The 8,860-nt window shown below is 38.0% G+C and overlaps 1 long non-coding RNA gene and 1 other non-coding gene across 2 annotated transcripts; one reads left to right on the forward strand and one right to left on the reverse strand.

The window, feature by feature from the left end:
• The first annotated feature begins 4,814 nt into the window (after positions 1 to 4,814).
• On the forward strand, positions 4,815 to 6,067 carry LOC125584573. Its single transcript, XR_007321487.1, has 2 exons — positions 4,815 to 5,369; positions 5,745 to 6,067. It is a non-coding gene; the product is annotated as an uncharacterized LOC125584573 (long non-coding RNA).
• A 2,460-nt stretch (positions 6,068 to 8,527) lies between these two features.
• On the reverse strand, positions 8,528 to 8,634 carry LOC125584764. Its single transcript, XR_007321673.1, has one exon. It is a non-coding gene; the product is annotated as a small nucleolar RNA R71 (small nucleolar RNA).
• Positions 8,635 to 8,860: the final 226 nt, after the last annotated feature.

Consider the following 8,860-nt stretch of genomic DNA (forward strand, 5'->3'; position numbering starts at 1 on the left):
TCTTGAAACCGTTTGCATTAAGTAGAACTACATGGCTGTGTGGCTTGATGATTGTTTCGCACCATGGTCGATTAGATTGCTTAATTTTCATAAATGCGTAAGACATGTTTATGGCCGAGCTTATCGATTATTTTGCGGCCACATGATCACATTGTGAGACTTAATTTTGAATGATGATGTGATTCAGATGTCGAAAATCTCAAACAGAGACTAGCCCTTAATCTCTCCGGAGATAACTACTTGCAGTGGGCGCTAGATACAAAGATCAGTCTAAGGTCAAAGGGACTTGGTGATACTATCATCAAGGGCAACAATGAGACCGATAAGAATCAGTACATGGCTATAAGTATTATTCGCCATCACCTCATTGAAGGTCTAAAAGATCAGTACATCACGATGGAAAATCCACTAGAACTTCGGGATGCTTTACAGCATATATATGATCACCAGAAAACGGTGTTACTTCCAAAGGCTAGAAACGACTGGAAGAATCTTAGATTCTTGGATTATAAGTCGGTGGATGAGTACAATTCAGTCTTATTTAAGACGGTCTCGATGTTGAGACTTTGTGGTGAAGTAGTAACCAAAGAAGAGTTACTTGAGAAGACTTACTCTACATTCCATTCATCGAATGTGATACTGCAACAACAGTACAGAATGAAAGGCTTCGCCACATATACTGATCTGATCTCATGCCTGCTTCTGGTCGAGGCAAACAATGAGCTCCTGATGAAGAACATTGAAGCTAGACCTGTTGGAACAGCACCATTACCGGAAGCTAATGAGATTGAAAAGAAAGAACCCAACGAGTGCAATTACGTCCAAAACAGTAAGAGATCACACGGCAATGGCCGTGGTGGTTACAAGGGGCGTGGAAGTGACAATTACTCGAACAGCCGAGATAACTACTCGACCGGCCGAAAAAGAAACCACAATAACTGTGGTCGTGGTTCCAATTTTGGCCGTGGCCGAGGTAGTTATGGCCGTGGTCGAGGCGGCATATCCAAACCGTCTTACTCGACCAAATCTGTTTGTCACAGATGTGGAATGGGAAACCATTGGGCCAAGAACTGTAGAACCCCTAAGCACTTATGTGAGCTCTACCAAGAAAGTCTGAAGAACAAGAACCCGGAGGCTCACATGGTTCACGATTGCGGATATGAGGCCAATAATGATTCCGACATTGCTAAAGATGACCAGATGGACTTTGAGACTTCTGATTGTCTCAAAGACTAAATTTTGATACGACTTGTCTTATTGCTTTATGATTTGCTTTGATGTTTCACGATTTTTATATATATATAAAAGAATTGATTTTGAATTCATTATCTTGCCTGATCTTATTTGAACATATGAATGTTTTATTTGATAAAGAGTTGCCTAAAGGGCATAAAGCCAAGTAAGAAATCATGAATGGGTATAGTAAGCATAGTAAAGAAACTATGGCTAAGGCATTGCCTTAAAAGACATTATACACACCCAAAAGAACATGTGACCCATTGAAGTTATAATGTATGGTTTCCAAGTAGAAACAATGGGTAAGGAAAGAAACAAGTTCCTTTAGATTTTAAGAAAAATAAAACGCCTAAGACCTTATAAGTGGTCGAGACTATACCTATGATCTCTACTGATTTAAAACTATGCTATAAGATCAATATGATAAGAGGCAAGAGAAGTGGTGACTATACTGATATATCCCACGAAATTTTACACTATATGGCGTGATAGGATTAGCCATCCTAAAGTCTAAACTTGATGCAAAGATTGAAAAGGTACAGAGTTATCCTGTAAAAGATCTCACGTTGTGACACATGTACACAAAGGGAAACTCATTAGGCTTAATTGTCCCAAGCACCACGACCTTATAGTATGGTCATGAGGGGGAGAGAGGATAAACCCATGATCAATACTACAAGTTCGTGTACCACTATGGTCTAAGACCATGTTATATGGCTCGGTCATTACTCGGCCGTAGAGGCCATGATACAAACGGCCAAACCGAAGAGGCCATTACTCGGCCGAAGAGACCATGTTATGGTCGGCTGCAAAGACCATCACCTATACACGGCTTAGCCACGACTTGTATACGCATAGTGCAGGCTTGGCCGCACACAAGCCATTACCAATAAAAGGTTCGGCCATGTAAGCCATTATCTATAAGACTAAGATTCTAAAGTCTATAAGCTTGGAGACATTATGTTTTACATGTATAGAATGATAATATGATCATATGCATCAGGCAATATAAGTGAGCATAGATATTCTCATCTCAGATTGAATACGGGTCATAAAACCAGACATACACCATCTTAAGAGATTATGAATAAACCACCACATACATACATGTGCCGTCTAAGATGGAACCTCAGAAGAAGATTGGGAATATATAAGAATAAGATCTTCTCCACGAATTCAAAGGACCGTGAGCCAAAACATGGGTGATCAAATAGTGGCCAGGTACGGATTGCATGAAACAAATGAATCCGAATATTAAAGGAGAAAGATTATAAGCTGGATAAAGAATGTTAAAAGTAAGAATGGTTTTAACCATCATTGTCTTGGCAAAGATCCTCGGACTAGAGATTATAATTTAAAACGTCCAAAGAAAGATTATAAAGCTAGCTAATTGAGAAGCTAATCGAAATGCCAGACACTGACCCGAGAAATGACTAACCAGCTTAGCACCAAATGAATGTCCTAGAAGAGACATAATCAAGTTGCTATAGAGTCTATACAAGATAAACCAAGTGTTCCATAAGATAAAGGAATCTCGGATAGAAAAATGGTGCATAGAATACAGATCCGAGATTATAAGAGAAACCATACCAGACATTGAGAAAAGGCTGCGCAACTACACATCTAAGGTACCAAACCATGTAGTCTTGGGACGCCAAGCTACTAGGTAATAAAGGTCTTGGATAATAAGATCTCAAATCTATAGATCATGTCTGGAATATAATGGAACCACATGAAAGTGTCGACACACACACGAAAGAGTACTCATACAATCATAAAATATCATAGAGATTAGAAAAGATAAAACGTGGAGGTTCAAAGTATCTAAAAGAGAGATTGGCGTATTGGCCATATACATATAAAGAAACGCCATCTGATAAACCAGTGAAATAGATGGATCTTGTGAGATAAAGAAACCGTGAGAGAAGGTACATGATCACGAGGTCTAAGAATGTTCATGTCTTCCTACTTAACAGCATTAGATTATAGCTTGTTACACAAGGTACTCACAGAGATCAAAGGAACAGATTATAAGGAGATAAACTCCTATGTGGTGGATGCTGCTACAGATTTTCGAAATTGAAAATGGTCTGGTCATAAGAATGAAATTAGATACAAATGATGTAGTAAGCAGCATATGGATCACTGGATAAGATGAAAGAACAGCTTCGTTCCTAAGCTGATTCATGGACTGAAACATAAAGCAGCTGCATATAGTATGTAAAAGAAATTGATCACGCATGATCATTGATCTTGGAGTTGTATAAAAGACAATCCAATACAGTCCATATATTTGAAATTCCTTGTGATTATACTAAACCTAAAAGAGGTTAGTAGGCATAGAATTAATCTATGTGGGTGTCCGACCAAAAGCGTCCGGCCCCGGCCCTTCAAACTAAAGATGTCCGACTCTGTCCGTCTAAGGACGTCCGACTCTTCAGCAAAGAACGTCTGGCTCTTCTACTAGACGCGTCCGGCTTTTAAGTCTAAAAGGCGTCTAGCCCTTCTTCTTGATCATGGGCTAGTAGAGACAAAAGATCAACCGGATACAAATGTATTGTAGTCCATAAGCTTGTGAGAGTCGAAATCTATAACCTAATAATATATATTTCAGTGTGTGATATAATCCACAGCAACAGAGATCATGAGACACCATCAAGAGATGGATAAAGGACTACAATGTCCGAGATAGATATGGTACTATCGATGTCCACATGAGAGATACATGAGAGTGTTCGGCCACAGAGCCATAATGAGAAATTATAAAACTCAAAGCAATGATCATTGATCTTGAACACTCATGAGACAAGTAGTGGACATGTATAGACGAGGTCTATGACCCAGAAATGGATCGGCCAGATCGAGACATAGGTTCATGATAACCATGTCTAGTACATTGTCCATAAGTACTTATTTTGTCCGATCAAAGTAAAGAGTTAACAGTAGACGATCACGTCTAGACTATGGACACATGCAAAGACGATTTGCAAAGACCCAATAGTGATCTCCGAGGACAATGTGATTCACATTGCTTAGCACATATACTTTACCGGGACACTCGATGTCAAAAGACATGAGATACGACCTAAGAGGTCGAAGTGGTCTAGTTACGGCTTAGTAATGAAACTGGCCGATTACTTCCCATCCTATACATACAAGAAATATCACGCACAAGATGCGTAGAATGTAGAACCTACACTGAGGTTCACATCAGGGGGAGTAGTGCGTGTTGTTCTCTTTTTCCTTCATCATGATTTTGTCCCACTGGGTTTTCCTGATAAGGTTTTAATGAGGCAACATGAAGCGTACTACAAATCATGTATGGTTATGGCATCCAAGGGGGAGTGTTATAAATCATTGAGTGGATTGCCATTAACCAGGCCCGGACCGAGACCGGCCCAATACCTAGAAGACGGAGAGATGACTGAAGCCTAGAGAGAGGAGAGAGAGAGCCGACTTCAGGAGAGAGAAAGGCGGCCACAAAGCTTGAAGAAAAAGAAACCCTTTCATTTTCCTAGTAGATGTAATCTTTCCATTATTATGTATTAATAGTTTTCCTAATCCTAATAAGTTTAGGTTTTGGATACTTTTCATTTATCTTTATCTTGTAATCCTTATATAAAGGAACCTTTATTGATCATTAATAAGAACAGATAAATATTCAGTCTCTAAAACTCTCTATCTAAAACTCTCTAATTACAACGAGTACCATTTTAGTGGTTGGTGATGTGGTAAACACAGTGATGATGCATTAACTAATATATTGATTAGTCATAATGATATGAGGATATGCAATATATTATTTTGACCATATAGACATGTGTCGTAGATTTTTTTGCAATTATACACGCAAAAAAAAAATCAAATATAAAACAAGTTTATTCACAATTTTGGAAAGTCATTTAATAATAAAATAAATCCCAAGACCAGATGTTATATAAATAGAACCTCTCTTCCAACCCAAATCATAAGCAAAAAACAGCATTTTTTTTTCTTTGTAACTGAACAGCATTTTAGTTTCTCAGCACATTTAACATACAAAAATACTATGGGCGTCACAAAGACTCAGCTGGCTTTTCTTGTTTTAGTAGTATTTGTAACTTTTCTCTCCAACCACAATGTTTTGGCTGCAGGTATGTTTAATTTTTTATTTAGTTATTACAAAACTAATCTTGATCATTTTAAAAGCAATAGCTAGAGATATGCTGAATTTGTAATGACTAAGTTTTGTGGTTTTGAATATATATATAAATATATAAATTGATGTCGTATCCATGGCCGGTTCTGAGATTTTTGGGACCGTAAGTGATTTGATAATGATTTCAATATAATAATTTTTATATAAATTCGGGGCCTTTTTTTTTACAAATTCAGAGGCTATGCTCATGTGATTTTCTTCAAAAAGTTTGAGAGCCCTATGCCAATGTTTTATTCGGCTTTGTCCAGGACCGAACATGGTCACTTGTATCAATTATTACAATTAATATTTATTTGGGCATGTGGTACAGAGCTGGAAAAGTTTTCATATGACCACTGCAGAGTATTGTGTTCGGATACCTACGCATGGCATGAATGTTGGACTGACTGCATAACTGCTGGCTATCACGGTGCTGGGGAGTGTGCTTCTCCTTCTCCTAATGTTCCTAAGAAATGTTGTTGTCAAACTTAACAATATTGCCATCAAACTCATTCCTTATGCAGCAATTCGAGTTTTGTATCATGGAATAAAAACTATTTATCTTTGACTTATTTTGCTTACAAGCAATAACTATCAGAATATTTATACATAATAAGAAAAATATTATTAAATAATATTTTAAATATTCAAAAATAACTATTCTAATGTCTTATTTATTTTTACTATTGTTAATAAAAATAAAATCTTTAAAATATCTTTATTTTAAATATTCTAATGACTTATTTATTTTTATTATTGTCTAAGACCATTTCTAATGGTATAAAAAAATTTAAAAAAAAAATTCACTCTAAAATAGAATAACTCTATTGTAAAGTTGGATTTGCTCCAATAATTTACTCTATAACATTTTATCTAAATTGATAAATTATCTAAAATATTGTGAAGCCCAAATCAACAGCTCGATCTACTGTGATCTTGATATATTGGATCATTGGATTATGCCACTAAAGTGGGTATGACATTTGAAATCATCTATGAGTTGTGTCGTCTTTCCATCCTATTGGGCGGCCTACTGATATTCCGTGTTTTTAACGGTTTTAAACTCGTTTTGGAGCAATTAAATGGTCGGTTTTAATTAATGTTTTGGTCTATTTGATGCGTTTTGGTGTTCTTAAGTGTAATATGCAGGTTACTAGATAGCTTGAAAGAAAAGAACGCATTCGGGATTTATTCAGAAGCAAGATGGACCGAACAATGGACCGAATGAAGTATTGATCGCACAGAGCACGAGATCGACCGATCCGGGCTACCTGGATCGACCGATCCCAGGCTTTCATACACGAGATCGACCGATCCGAGCCATGTGGATCGACCGATCTCAGGCGCTACGGGCTCCACACGCACAAACGAGCTTTTCACTCCTTTTTACCCACTCCCCTCAATAATTCAGAGAAGAACTCGACCTTTGAGACTCAGAAAAGACCAGGGGCGACCAAGGAGGAGATTTACAAGTTCTAGAGAGAAGATTTGAGTGTTTTGTACTTGTTTTGGTGTGATTTGTGAAGATTTGTAAAGGAGTTCATCTCAAAACCATTTGGAGAAGATCTTCTGAACCTTTACTCTGTTTTAATACAATCTTATCATGTTTTCTTCATCAAAATCGTTTTGTTCTTGCTTAGTTATGTGTGAGTAGTCATCTAGTTGGGTTTAGGGGTTCTCATAGGGGATTTCTTGATGTTTTGATCCATAAAACGTGTGTAGACTAAGGGATTACGTTTTGGTTCTTCATCTAATGGATTTCTTACTGCTTGAACTGAATTGATCACTTAGTTCATGATTTCAGATTGTTTGATGCACCGAAAGTGATTGTTTGAACTTCCGAAAATACTTTAGATGAGCAAAGTGTCCTTAACCCTCGGAAGTTGATGTTATTGCGCTTTGTGAACATATTGAACCTGTTCTTAATGCTTGTTTAGAAATTGAAACTCAGCGGAAGTTAGTGTGGAGATTTCTATAACATAGAGAATTAGCGCTACGGAAGTAGGTTAATTCTAATATCGTGTTTGAGTTCTAGACGGTTCTTAATATATCCCTGTGTCTTCCATTAATTGTATCTTGATTAAAAAGAAATCCCTGAGAATTCCCAATGCCCAACGTTTGTTTTAAAATAGTTTTCAAATCGTTTAAATCATCTTTTTACATGCTTGTTTATGCTTTGTGACACTAGAGAAAATTAAATAAAAACCATCAAAAATATATTTTGATTCGCTGTAGCTATTAACTTGTCTGCAACTCTACGTGTGATCATCGGTCCCTGTGGATTCGATCCCGTATTACTACTGCGTACTTTACTGTGCACTTGCAGTTAGATAATCGGGTTAAAACTCGAGACATCAAGTTTTTGGCGCCGTTGCCGGGGACCATTTGGTCACCCTAGAGTTAATGATCAGTTTAAGACTATAGCATTTTCTTTATTTTGTCTAATGTTTCTGTCTTTCTCTTTCTGTTTGTGTTTTCAGGTGAATGAGCGGATTTCATACTAGAAGCAAAGGATCATCGAATTTAATACCTTTGGAGTTAGAGCTCGGCCGCCTAGAGAGACAAGTGAAAAAGAAAAGACTTGAGTCCGCTGAAGAGGTTGAAATGGCTGAACACCAAGAAGACCAATTTCAGGACAACCCGCAAAATCCAATTCCTGTAAATGAACGAGAAGGCAACAATGCTGGTGATAATCAGCAGGCTGGTGTAGCTGCAAGACAACAGGCTGGAGACTATGGCATGCCTAGGATGACGCTTGCACATTATGATACACCAGATGCATTCTATGCCGATCGTTCTGGGATTCGCCCACCTCCCATTGAGAGAAGAGACTTTGAGATCAAGACTGGTCTCATTAATTTGGTGGAGAAAAATCCGTTTCATGGAAACCCGTCTGAGGACCCGATGTATCACTTGGAGCATTTTGAGCGAGTCTGTGACACCAGCAGACATAATGGAGTTCCTCAAGGCGCTTTGAAATGCAGGTTGTTCCCGTTTTCCTTAGCTGATAAAGCTATCAGATGGTTAAAGTCCATCCCTCCAGGATCTCTTACTACATGGGAAGAGACAAGAGCTGCTTTTCTACAGCATTTCTTCACCAAGTCAAGGTCCACATATCTGAGAAGCAGAATTGGAAGCTTTCAGCAGCTTGATTCAGAAAGCTTTCATGAGGCTTGGGAGCGTTTCAAGGAGTACACACAGGACTGCCCTCACCATGGCTACACTGATGTGAGTTTGCTGAACATTTTCTATAATGGAGTTCATGAAGAGAGTCAAGATGCCATGGACACAGCAAGTAATGGTGATTTCATGACCAAGACTGTTGAAGAAGCTTACACCTTGTTGAACAACCTGTCATCCAGCAAAGCAAACCGCAAGTCAAGGTTTGATACCAGCCAGAAGGGTGTTGGTTATGAATCCAAGAAGATAGATGAGTTGAATGCCAAG

This window comes from Brassica napus, chromosome C3, assembly GCF_020379485.1.
Source record: "Brassica napus cultivar Da-Ae chromosome C3, Da-Ae, whole genome shotgun sequence".
Classification (NCBI taxonomy): Eukaryota; Viridiplantae; Streptophyta; class Magnoliopsida; order Brassicales; family Brassicaceae; genus Brassica; species Brassica napus.